The sequence below is a fragment of the Pseudonaja textilis genome, chromosome 7 (assembly GCF_049901715.1).
Source record: "Pseudonaja textilis isolate UNSWEBS1 chromosome 7, rPseTex1.2, whole genome shotgun sequence".
In the NCBI taxonomy this organism is placed as follows: Eukaryota; Metazoa; Chordata; class Lepidosauria; order Squamata; family Elapidae; genus Pseudonaja; species Pseudonaja textilis.
This window is the reverse complement of record NC_141996.1, coordinates 6,263,873-6,276,776: the sequence shown is the minus strand read 5'-3', so window position 1 is coordinate 6,276,776 and position 12,904 is coordinate 6,263,873.

Sequence of the window (12,904 nt, the reverse complement as noted above, 5' to 3'; positions counted from 1 at the left end):
TCATAATTTTAAATCTCGTGGACCAGAGACCCTGGGAAAATCCCAAAAAAATTCTGCAGAAAAATTCCCCACCCCATTTTCTTACCGATCGATCATTCTGTATTTGGGATCTCAGGGTACTGTCTCCAGCTCCGTTCTCGCGGGAGAGAGAGAGAGACTTTTGGCTTCATGCAAGGAAAGCAGCAGAAGCAGCAGAAGTCTTTCTTTCTCTCCCCCAAACTATGCCAGAAATGAGTCTTTGCCAGCACAACCTCTTGGAGCAGGATGCCTTGCCAGGGTCCCAAAGACTCATTTCTGGTGGAATTTGGGGGAGAGAAAGAAAGACTTTTGCTGCTTTCCTGACATGCAGCCAAAAGCAGAAGAAGAAAGGAGCGGAAAGAAGCAGCCCGGCGGCCAGGCCAGGTGTGTGGGGCACATAAGGCAAGTTCCCCCTTCCCCTCTTCCCCCCCCCCCTCACTTCCTTGTGTTGTTCGCCATGCAAGCGATGCAAGCTTTGTGTTCCTGTGGGCCATGTGGGGTTGTCACAGAGAAGACGGAAGGGCAACCTATTCTCCAAAGCACCTGAGGGCAGGACAAGACGCAACAGATGGAAACCTATCAAGGAGAGAAGTAACCATAAACTAAGGAGGAATTTCCTGACAGTGACTACAATTAATCAGTGGAACAACTTGCCTCCAAAAGTTGTAAATGCTCCAACACTGGAAGTTTTTAAGAAGAGATTGGACAACCATTTGTCTGGAATGGTGTAGGGTCTCCTGCTGGAGCAGGAGGTTGGTCTAGAAGCCCTCCAAAGTCCCTTCTAATCCTGTTATTGCATATTCTGAAATTAATTTCCCAGCCGTCGGCCCATTTGCACGATTGCAGGTTTTATGGTACCCGCTTAACAACTGTTAAGACTCTGTGCAATGCTATGCAGATGTACAGTAACATGGATTAAGGATCAAAGGGATACCGTAGAATCCTTTTGGATGTTGCTAAGGCCTATAGCATTTCTTGGGAATATTTTCTTCTTTGTATTATGTCAGTGGTAGCCAAAACATTTTCTCTATACTCAAAGATTCGGGGATGGGAGTGAAAAATCAAGACAATGTCAAACTTATAGGTTCATTTCCCTGTTAGGGTGTCATACGGGTTTTAAAAAGTGTTGTTTTTAATTATTTCTACTTCATATAATATTCTTAATAATTTTCTATGGTTGGATAAGGCTACGTCTTAGTCCTAAGAGAGAGTAAGATGACACTTGATTACCTAACTCTATTACTTATGGTAGAGAAAGTAAAATATCTGCAGAGTCAAAATCGACATCAGTTACTTGGGTAATTTTAAGCAAATCATAAGCTCTATTAAGTCATTGAGTATTTAAGAACTCTTTCCAGATCGATCGATATATATGTAAATAGCCCAGGAGGACTTCAGCTATAAATGTGCCCCAAAGATAGGGGCACTTTTAAACAACACTGTTATTCAATTCAATCAGAACAGAAATGGAAGGGACCTTGGAGGTCTTCTAGTCCAACCCCCTGCTCAAGCAGGAGACCCTATACCCGTGATGGTGAACCTATGGCACACCTGCTGTCACGACTCCAGTAAAGAACGGACTGGAGCCGAAACAGCCAGGATGTGATACAACCGTATTCTTTCACTTGCCTGGTATTGCCGCGTGGACGCTATAATGAATATTCGTCAAATAACTAACATCGGCTTTCTGACAAGGAGTAGTGTAATAATAATGATTCATGGCTGGATGTCAAGGGGGTGATGTTGTAATAATGATAAGAAATAAATGAGGGTACGTGGGCTCATCGAGCAGGGGAAAGGTGCAGCTACCACGTTTCTTTAATTTAAGGATGCCGGATGTTAGGCAGTGAAGCCAGACGGAAGGTGGTTATAGTAATTATATTGTTATCCAAAGTATAACATGTATAAATACAGCTCTGGGTTTCGTTGCAACCCAGAGCTGACTTTAAACATAATTTGATCGCTGTTGCCTGTTGTTGTGGTGTGGAAGACGGATAAAAAACTTCACTCAAGCTACAGGAGTGAGTTGATATCTTATCGTTCACCCCCTCAATCTCGGACGAACAGCAGACATGTGCCAGAAGTGGCCTGCACGGCCATTTCTCTGGGCACGCCAGCCATTGCCTGTTGCTCTTCTGGCGCACGCATGCGTGCCAGCCAGCTGGTCTTCGCTCATGCGGGAGAACTAGAAACTGGAAGAAAAGCTCCCAGTACAAACATGTGTGCTACCTACCTGGTCTTCCGGTTTCTAACGGACATGCATGTGTGAAGACCAGCTGGCTGGCCATGCATGCACATTAGAAGCCGGTCGGCCAGCCGGTCGGCCAGCGCGTACGCTTCCATTTCGGCACTCAGTGCTGAAAAGGTCAGCCAACACTGCTCTAGGTTAAATTTCAGACAACTTTGAGTGAATTCAATTTGAATTCCCTTAAAATTGTTCAAGGGAACATTTTAAGTGAATTCAAATGGAATTCTTTGTCAGGGTTTTCAGGGGTCAGAATCATGACTTTTAAAGAAATTCTACAAACAGCGGCACTTTGAGAAGGAAAAAAAAAATCCCTTTTCTTGAGAGCCTTTGGAAAATTTAAATTCCCTCTTTTTAGCAGCTGATTCTTTAACATTTCGTTCTGCGGGTATTTTTCTCATTGCCATTGAATCAGCCCTCCAAAGTTTGTCCAGACTAATTTTATGCTAATTAGGATAATGATTGCAACAAGAGGGCTCCTTAATCCTTTAAAACTTGATCCATATTAACTGAGCTTAGAGACAGCTGGTTATTATTTGTCAGTTCGATGCAAAGAACCCTTTTCCCTTTTGGTTCTTTACTTACTTCCCTCTAGATAATTCAGATGCTTTTGGGGTGAAAAAGCCTCATTCTTATAGGTCAGAAGAGAAGTAAACAGATGACGCTACTCTTATTTTTCTCTTTCTCCCATTCCTTGGTAATTGAATTTTTTTTAAAAAACATTCAAGCTTCTTTTTCCAAGTTAAGGAGCACATTTCAATGACAAAGGATGCAAAAAGCATTAGATTGAAAACACTGATGGGGAATTCGGAAGAAAGATTGGAACTAATAGCAGGATTTTTCAATGATTATTATTATTAGAAAAGTGGATTATAGCCACACCATCTGGAAACCAGCCAACTATATTAAAATGTAAATTTAGCTTAGCAAAAAATAAAAATGAACAGACATGCTGTGGGATCATCCCTCCCGATATTTATTTACAAATTGTCAATCCTACTTTGGTATCATTAAAAGTCATCCCAAAGTGGGATGACGAAGAAGCAACAAATTGAAGTTGGCTTAACTACAGAGCAGAGCAAAGCAAAGCATCAATCTTACAGATTAATTTTACAGATTAACAGAGTTGGAAGGGACCTTGTAGACCATCTAGTCCAACCCCCTGCCCAAGTTGGAGACCCTGCATCATTTCTGACAAATGGCAGTCCGTCCCTTCTGGAAAGCCTCCCGTGATGAAGCTCCCATAACTTCTGAAAAGCATCGGTTGATTGTTCTCACAGTCAGAAAATCAATTGAAGAATCTTGATATTAAAGGTCAATTTAGATATGATTTTGGTGGACCTTTGCAATACCCACCCCCCAGGGCCACGTGATCAAAATTCAGATGCTTGGCCACTGGCATGTACTTATGACGGTTACAGGGTCCTGGGGTCATGTTTTACAACCTTCTGACAAAGCCAAGTCAATCGGGAAGCCAGATTTCACTTAATGACCAGGTTACTAGCTTATCAACTGCAGCGATTCACTTAGCCACAGTGGCCAGAATGGTGGTAAAATTGTAGGTCGAGGACTATGTGTATAAGGGTACAGAAGACAGGTCAACAATCTGCAAGTAGGTTTAAAAATTTTGGGGGAGGACCTGTTTTGCAAGGGACGGGAACTAATGTTGTAGTACTATATTTATTGTCAACTCATAAAATATTCCTATGGTCTTTTTAGAGTTGCCAACAGAAAGGGAGGGGGGAGCAGTGTAGCAGCTTGCAAAACCGAAATTGCATTTCATAAATGTTTTCAAAGATGCTAACTAGGCGACTTAAGTTTCTGCAGCACAAAATTCTAACTGGAGAGCATGATTGATAACTCTTGGCTATGGAGGTGTCCCATTGGAGAATATGAATTATGATACACCCAGGGGGTGGGGGAAAACCAGAGTCAAGGGTGACCATGAGTTATGTGTCTCAGAGTCGGCCACACCCAGGCAATGCTGGCATGTTAACTCCCAATAAATCCTTTTTAAGTTTTGGAAGTTTGTCTCGAGACTCATGATTTGAATGGGGGTAACTGCCAGAATCCTGACATTCATCTATATTTAACTTGAGGCGATAATAAGTGTATATGTGGACGTTTGGGTTTTTTTGATGCACCTTTTTAAATGTTTTGAATGCTTTTTTAAGTTTAAATTTTGGGGAGAATTTTTTCTTGAGTTTTGTATTTCAACCTTGCCCTGAAATAAAATAAATATATATAGAAAAGAAGAAGAAGAAGAAGGTGTTTAATAAACAAATATGGGAAAGAGTGGAGGGCAAATTATAAGTAGCTCCAGAAACTGCAACTAGAATCATATTTGCACAAAACATGAAGAAATTCTGACTGACGAGAATGTGATCAGGAAAATATTAGATCGTGCAGAAATGAATAGGCCAACACTGGCAATTAAAGAGAAGGAACAAACCGAATAGTATATGCTATGGGAATGATTTTATAAATGGCTGGAGAATAAATATGGAGCTTAGAAATAAAAGAAGATTAGTGAAAAATAGCAAGCACGTGAATAGAATTAAATATGTGAAGATGGGGGTTCTTACAGTAATTAGATATGTATATCAGTATTAAGTCTGAATAGAGTATCAATACTAAAGTAATGAATGTTTGTAAATTGTAATTGTTATTGCGCAAAATATTTGTACCCAGACAACACATGTTTTTGAGCAACTGAACCACAAGAAGTTCACTCTTGGATTAGCAATCACCATTTCATAAAAGGCACCAAAATACTGAATGCATTCAGCATTCAGAAGCTGGACTTTGCATTTCAGAAGCTTGTCATTCTTCTCTCGTTCTCGACATATAAATCTACAGACAGTATATTTCCATGATCATAAAAGCATCCTGCAGCGTATGTCCCGTGTGTATCCCGTTGTCTCCTGAAAAATAAATGCAAATATATAATAAATGGATGGGATTTTGCTTCTTCCTGTGCCCCCCTACCAGAGAGATATTGCTCTCATAAACTTCAAGTTTCTCAATTTATAGCAAGCCATCTTTCCTTTGATATTTTTACTATTGCCACTAAAAATGGCTACACAGCTTTCCAACACTGGAGCTAGGATGTAAATCATCTGATTTTTTCCCTCCACGTTTTGCTTCTGCCGGAAACTTCTAGAGTTTCACAGGCACCCGGTTGAAGATTTATCCTTGGGAATTTGAAAAGAGGCACGATAAAATTCCAAGGGATTAAACTACATTCTTACGGGTTGTTTTTTTTAATTGGATATTTGACACCTGTAAGCCAAGGTTTCTTCTCAGCCTGTAAATTTATAGTTCCTAAAATAAATCCAATATTTCCTCAATGTATTGTAGACAGCTGGGAGGGGGTCTAGTGGTTAATGCACCCGAGTAAAAGACAGGAAACTGTGAGTTCTAGTCCCGCCTTAGGCATGAAAGTCAGCTGTTGACTTTTGGCCAATCACCAAGAGACTGTGATTTTCAGTCCTGCCTTAGGCATGAGAGCTGGTTGAGTGATCACAAGAAATGTGATTGGCATGAAAGTTGGCTGGGTGTCTTTAGGCCAGTCCCTCTTTCTCAGTTCAGCCCACTCACAGGGTGGTTGTTGTGGGGAAAATGAGAGGAGGAAGGCGTACTGGAAATGTTTGCCACCTTGAGTTATTCGTGAAAATAATAAAGGCGGGATACAGAGAAATAAATAAAAATGGTCCTTTCCACACAACTTTTTATTTAAATGTAACCAAGCTAGAAATAATGCTCCTTGTATTATTGAGGCCACTTGGAGTTTTGTCTGTCTGAAGTGGCCTCAAGATTCTCTAAAATGGATGCAAATGACAACCTATCTGCAAGGATCCTTCCATTTCACCACCATCCGGTCAGAGCAGAAGAAGCTCCTGCAACCCAACAGGACAGACACAGACTTCAAAGGATAATTAGGACTGCAGAAAAAACAATTACTACCAACCTCCCTTCCATTGAGGACCTTATACTGCAAGAGTCAAAAAGAAAGCTGTGAAAATATTTACAGACCCCTCACATCCTGGACACAAACTGTTTCAACTCCTACCCTCAAAACGACACTATAGAGCACTGCACACCAGAACAACTAAACACAAGGACAGCTTTTTCCCGAACGCCATCACTCTGCTAAACAACTAATTCCCTCAACACTGTCCAACTATTTACAAAGTCTGCACTACTATTACTGTTAATCTTTTCATCACTCCTTATCATCCATCCCCTCCCACTTCTGACTGTATGACTTTAACTTTGTCACTTGTATCTTTATGATTTATATTGACTGTTTCCTAGTATAATTTGATTGCTTATTGTACCCTATGACTAAGTGTTGTACCTGATGATTCTTGATTCTTGACAAATGTGTCTTTTCTTTTATGTACACCGAGTGCATTTGCACCGAAGACAAATTCCTTGTGTGTCCAACCACACTTGGCCAATAAAGAATTCTATTCTATTCTATTCTATTCTATTCTATTCTATTCTATTCTATTCTATTCTATTCTATTCTATTCTAGTCTTGGATGAGAAGCAAAACATCTTTAATGAAAAAAAAAAACAGAAAGTCCAGTTGCCTCCTGAAAAAAAAAAAGCACTTTTGGGACAACTATAACCTGGATGACTGAGAATCTCCAGAGATACTGCTGTCCTAGGAAAATTCAGGAGCCATTTCCAGCACCACAGCTGAAACGGGTCTATTTTCTCCCTGTCTTGCTTTTTAAAGATCCAACTTTCACCATGATAGGTACACTAGCAAGTGAAATTAGATCAGAATGATTCTCTTTGGAGTATTTTTCTGGGGTGTGTGTGTGTGAAACAATGCATTTCTTGATTTTATGCCCGTTGGTCAATATTACAAGCTAAAAGCTCAGAAGGGTCTTTTAAAGCATGTGTTATCGCATTCTTAAAAGGACATTTCAGACAGGCTACAATGGGCCATCCACAACATATACAAACGAAAGTCAGGCTGGCTGGTTCCTAAGGGAAAGCTATAATTATCCAAAGTGAAAGAAGGCAAATAGGAAGATATCGATGGAGCAAGACTTATTGAGTTTCGGCTGCATACCCGACTTGGCAAATGGAATTGATTCTCAATGAAGGCTTTATTCCAAGACACAATTTAATCGGGGACTTGAACAGTGGAGGAAAGTGCTGAAGGGTGAAGTATATGATTCAACTGTCGGACTAAGAATGCAGAATACATGAATAACAGAGTTGGAAGGGACCTTAGAGGTCTTCTAGTCTAACCCCCTGCTCAGGCAGGAACCTCTAATAGCATTTCAGACAAATGGCTGTCCAATCCTGGAAATAAGGAGAAACTTTCTGACAGGGAGAACAATCAACCCATGGAACAGAAGTTGCCCTCGGAAGTTGTGAGAACGCCATCACTTGAGACTTTCAAGAAGAGATTGGACTGCCATTTGTCAGAAATGGTGTAGGGTCTCCCGCTTGAGTGGGGGGGTTGGACTAGATGACCTACAAGGTCCCTTCCAACTCTGATTATCCGTTATCTGTTATCTGTTATCTCTTCTTCAAATCCTCTAGTGACGAAGAACCCACAACCTCTGAAGACCACTGATGTCCATCCCAAATTATATAGCTAAAAGTCTGTAGAGATTCTCAGTCATCCAAGTCATGGTTGTCCACCCCAAAAGTGCTTTTTCAGGATGAAACTGAACTTCCCGGTTTTTTCTTCTTTTGAAGCTTGTCATCCAAGAGGCTTCTTCAGCTCTTACAGGACAGTGGGGAATGGAAGGATTGATATTCCTTGCAGACAGCTGGTCCTTTGCATCCTTTTAGAGGGCCATGGAAGAATATAAATCCTTCTATTTGCCACTATCCTGCCAGAGCTGAAGAAGCTTCTTGGATAAGAAGCAAAACCTGTATTAAAAACTACCTTTCCCCAGACAGACCATATACTTGTGTTTTCTCCAGAGTTCCAAGTATTTTGTCTGGTAACTGATCTCATTTATTACCTGTATACTGGATCTTTATACTGCATGAGTCAAAAGAGGGCTGTGAAAATATCTACAGACCCTTCACATCCTGGACATAAACTGTTTCAACTCCTACCCTCAAAACGACGCTATTGAGCATTGCACACCGGAACAACTAGACACAAGGACAGTTTTTTTTTCCTGAACGCCATCACTCTGCTAAACAAATAATTCCCTCAACACTGTCCAACTATTTACTAAGTCTGCACTACTATTACTATTAATCTTCTCATCATTCCTATCACCCATCTCCTCCCACTTGTGACTGTATGACTGTAACTTCATTGCTTGTATCCTTACGATTTATATTGACTGTTTCCCAGTATGAATTGATTGCTTAATTGTACCCTATGACTATCATTAAGTGTTGTACCTGATGATTCTTGACTCTTGACAAATGTATCTTTTCTTTTTATGTACACTGAAGCACCAAAGACAAATTCCTTGTCCAATCACACTTGTCCAATAAATTTATTCTATTCTATTCTATTCTATTCTATTCTATTCTATTCTATTCTATTCTATTCTATTCTATTCTATTCTATTCCATTCCATTCCATTCCATTCCATTCTATTCCCTCCAAGGATAATTTTTCAGTTGTGGGTTTTAACCTTTAAATCTTACTAGATTTTTCTCTCTTAACCTAGTCTGTGTTATTGTGAAGACTTTCTTATGAATGCAAAAATGAATAATCCATGTACCGTATGTCAAACTGAACTAATTAGAAGAAAGGTAGGCAATAAATATGATTAATAATGATCAATTTCCATTGTCTGCTTTTTGAAAATGATGTGCTTAATTAAACAGAAAAAAAGGAAGCATCTAAAGAGTAGGCTAGAATCCATTCCTGAATGAGTCTGAAACTTGGTAAGGCTAATTTACAAACAGCCCCCTCCCCCGTGTTATGGTGCCTATGTGATGTGCAAATTAAAAGCTTGTTATATGAATCTGTAGGAAGAAAAATCCAGGTCCAGGTCCAATCTGGGAATAAAATGGAGGCTGCTTAAGAGAGAAAGTTTATTTATTGATGAAGCAGAACCAACTGGGGCAGCTGGCATAATGGTTGAGTGAATGGATGGATCTTTATAGGTTTCTGTAATTTATGAATTTTGAACTGTTCTGGGGATTGTGCAATGAAGGGGATTGTATCTTTTGTTAAACTCTGGTGGGTTAATCCTATTATGTCCTATAATAGTGGTGGCTAGTGCCGAAATGGGTCATTTTTTCAGCCTCCAAAGGCTGCAGAGGCTTCCCTCGAGCCCCCAGGAGGGTGAAAATGGCCTCCCCCAGACTCTAGAGGATCCCCAGAGGTTGAAAATGGGCACTTCTGGTATTTCTGGAAGGCCCGTTTTTCGGCCTCCCGAGGCTGCAGAGGCTTCCCGCGAGCCTCAGGGAGGCTGAAAAAGGCCTCAAACAGGCCGAAAATCAGCTGGGAGTCATGCACATTGCAGGTAAGTTTGGCTGGGGCTGAATGCCCACACAAATGGCTCCACGTGACACCTGTGGCATGCATACCATAGGTTCACCATCATGGTCCTATAAGGTCCTGCCCTGTTCTTAGAATTTGGGCGGAGGAGACTGTAAATTTTAACCCCATCGCTGGAGATGAAGGTCTTTTGGTTGTGAAGAGATTGGCCCAGTTCTTCTTAATGGGCCATTAAGAAAGACTTGGGCTACTTTTTGTCTCTAAGAACATGTTTCTCCATTTCTCCTTTGAGGAAATATAATATTCCGCCTCTTTTAATATCCCCCAAAATATTTCATTCTTCTAGGAGGTGTGGGGGGGCTTCCTGCAGATCGAACTATTGACAAGAGTGAATATTTGTAGCTCAGGTTTGGACTATGAGGTCTTTGGTGCTCCCTGATCTTGGTTGTTTTCCTGCAGACGTTTTGTTACCAAACTAGGTAACATTATCAGTGCTAGAAGGAGTGGGGGTTTGGTCTCTGTTTGTGGCTTGCCTTGTTAGAGTTGGTAAGAATAGCCTTGGTGGTTCTTTGATTAGGGCGTTGTTTACTATTAGCTTTTTTGTCTGAGTTGATAGTTCCTTGATTTGAGTATTGTTTAGGTACTTGACTGTTGGTCTAGTGTTAAGTTCTGCTCTATTGAGTGTTGATTTCTGATGAGATGCTTTGATCTTTTTGTTCCCTTGTTTGGCTTTTTCATTGTCTCTTTTGAATGGCATGTAGATGTGGTTTATCTCTATGTTTATCGATTTATTTACTTGATTGATTTGTCAATCGCTTACAAGATAATAGGTATAAGTATATACATAGGTATGAATACATGAAATGGGTACATATAAGAAAAATAAAAGAAACAATAGGACAGGGACGGTAGGCACATTGGTGCGCTTATGCATGCCCCCTACAGACCTCTTAGGAAGGGGGTGAGGTCAACAGTAGACAGTCGAAGGTTAAAGTTTTTGGGATTTGGGGAAGAAACCACAGAGTCAGGTAGAGTATTCCAGACATTGACCACTCTGTTGCTGAAGTCGTATTTCCTGCAATCAAGTTTGGTGCAAAGTTAACCTTGAGTTTGTATCTATTGTGTGCTCTTGTATTGTTTTGGTTGAAGCTGAAGTATTCATTGACAGGTAGGACATTGCAATGTATGATTTTATATACTATACTTAGATCGGACTGAAGGCAGTGTAGTTCTAGGTTTTCTAGGTCTAGCATTTCGAGTCTGGTGGCATAAGGTATTCTGCAATGAGTAGAGGAGTGAGAACTCTTCTTGTGAAATATTTCTGGCTTTCTCAACTGTGCTAATATCAGATACGTAATGTGGGTTCCAGACTGATGAGCTGTATTCAAGTATTGGTCTAGCAAATGTTTTGTATGCCCTAGTTAGTAGTGTGATATTACCAGAGAAAAAGCTACATAGGATTAGGTTGACAACTCTTAATGCCTTTTTGGCTATGTAGTTACAGTGGGCTCTAGCACTTAGATCCTTAGAGATGAGTATTCCAAGGTCCTTTAAGGAGCTTGGATCATCAACAAGATCTTGACTATTCAGCTTGTATTTTATTTTCTGATTTTTTTTGCCAATATGTAAGATAGAGCATTTATTTGTTGAGATTTGAAGTTGCCATTTGGTTGACCATTCTGATACATAGTCAAGATCTTTTTGAAGGGTAGCAGTATTGTCTGTGGTATTGAACAGCTTTACATCATCAGCGAAAAGAACGCAGTTGCTCTTAATATGATCACAGAGGAAATTTATGTAGAGTATGAAGAGAGTTGGTCCCAGAACACTGCCTTGGGGGACACCACTGTTGACAGGTACAGAATTTGATAGGACGCTCCCAATTTTGACCATTTGTTGTCTATTTGACAGGAATGCTTCTATCCAGTTATGCAGTTGTCCAGAAATACCATAAGATTTTAGTTTTAGGAGTAGTTTGTCGTGTACCACTGAATCAAAGGCTTTACAGAAGTCTATGTAGATTGTGTCTATTGTTTTGCCCTGATCAAGTTGTGTAGTCCATATGTTTTTGCAGTATAAGAGTTGCAGATTACAGGATAGTTTTTTTCTGAAACCAAATTGTTTATTGGAGAGTAGGTTGTTTGTTTCTAAGTGGAGGATGATGGATTGATTAATAATTGATTCCATGACTTTACAGGTGACGCAGCATAAAGAGATTGGTCTGTGATTTTCAACTAGGTTGGGGTCTCTCTTTTTGAAGATGGGTATGACCGTGGCGACTTGACATAGGTGTGTGCCTATGGCTGGCAGATATGTCTGGGTGCCAGGATTCCAGGAATTCACTACTGGTTTTGGTTTGGCTTCAACAATTTCCCAGTTGAAATGATGGTTAAATCTGCCCCTGTGTTGTGAAATTAAGGAGTTTTCATCATGTTTTCTCATAGCTACTTGGTGTAGATGAATGCAATCTGCTACTCTTATACCTTTTTGTCCTATATAGAGGCAGTTATACCGTATGTTATATAGATCATTCCTGTTTTTAATTCTGGGGCTGATGGGTCTTTTGATTTGAAGGACTTTGGAGGCAAATTTTTGTCTAGCAAAAAGGGGAAACATTATTCTAAAATGGAAGAACTGAAAATGACTTTTTAGTGCTTCATTTATGGGCTGAGAAGAACATTAATTTAACGTAATGACCAAATTGGAAGACACCTTGTGGAGGTCTTCCAATTCAACCCCAAGCTCAAGCAAGAGATCATTTCAGACAAATGGCTGCCCAATCTCAAAAACCTCCAGTGTTGGATCGCCCACAACATCTGAAGGCAGGTCATTCCATTCATTAATTGTTCAGGAAATGTCTCCTTAGTTCTACGTTGCTTCTCTCCTTGATGAGTTTCCATCCGTTGCTTCTTGTCCTGCCTTCAGATGTTTGGAAAACAGGTTGACCCCCTCTTCTTTGTCACAGCCCCCAAATATTGGAAGACTGCTATCATGTCACCTCTAGTCCTTCTTTTCACTAGAACTAGACCAGTGGTGGGATTCAAAATGTTTTACTATCGGTTCTGTGGGCATGGCTTCCTGGGTATGTGTCAGGGGAAGGATGCTGCAAAATCTCCATTGACTCCCCACCCCACTAACCTGCTTTCCAGCTCCGTTCTCCTGTGCAGGGCAACCAAAGAAGACCCAGCCAATCA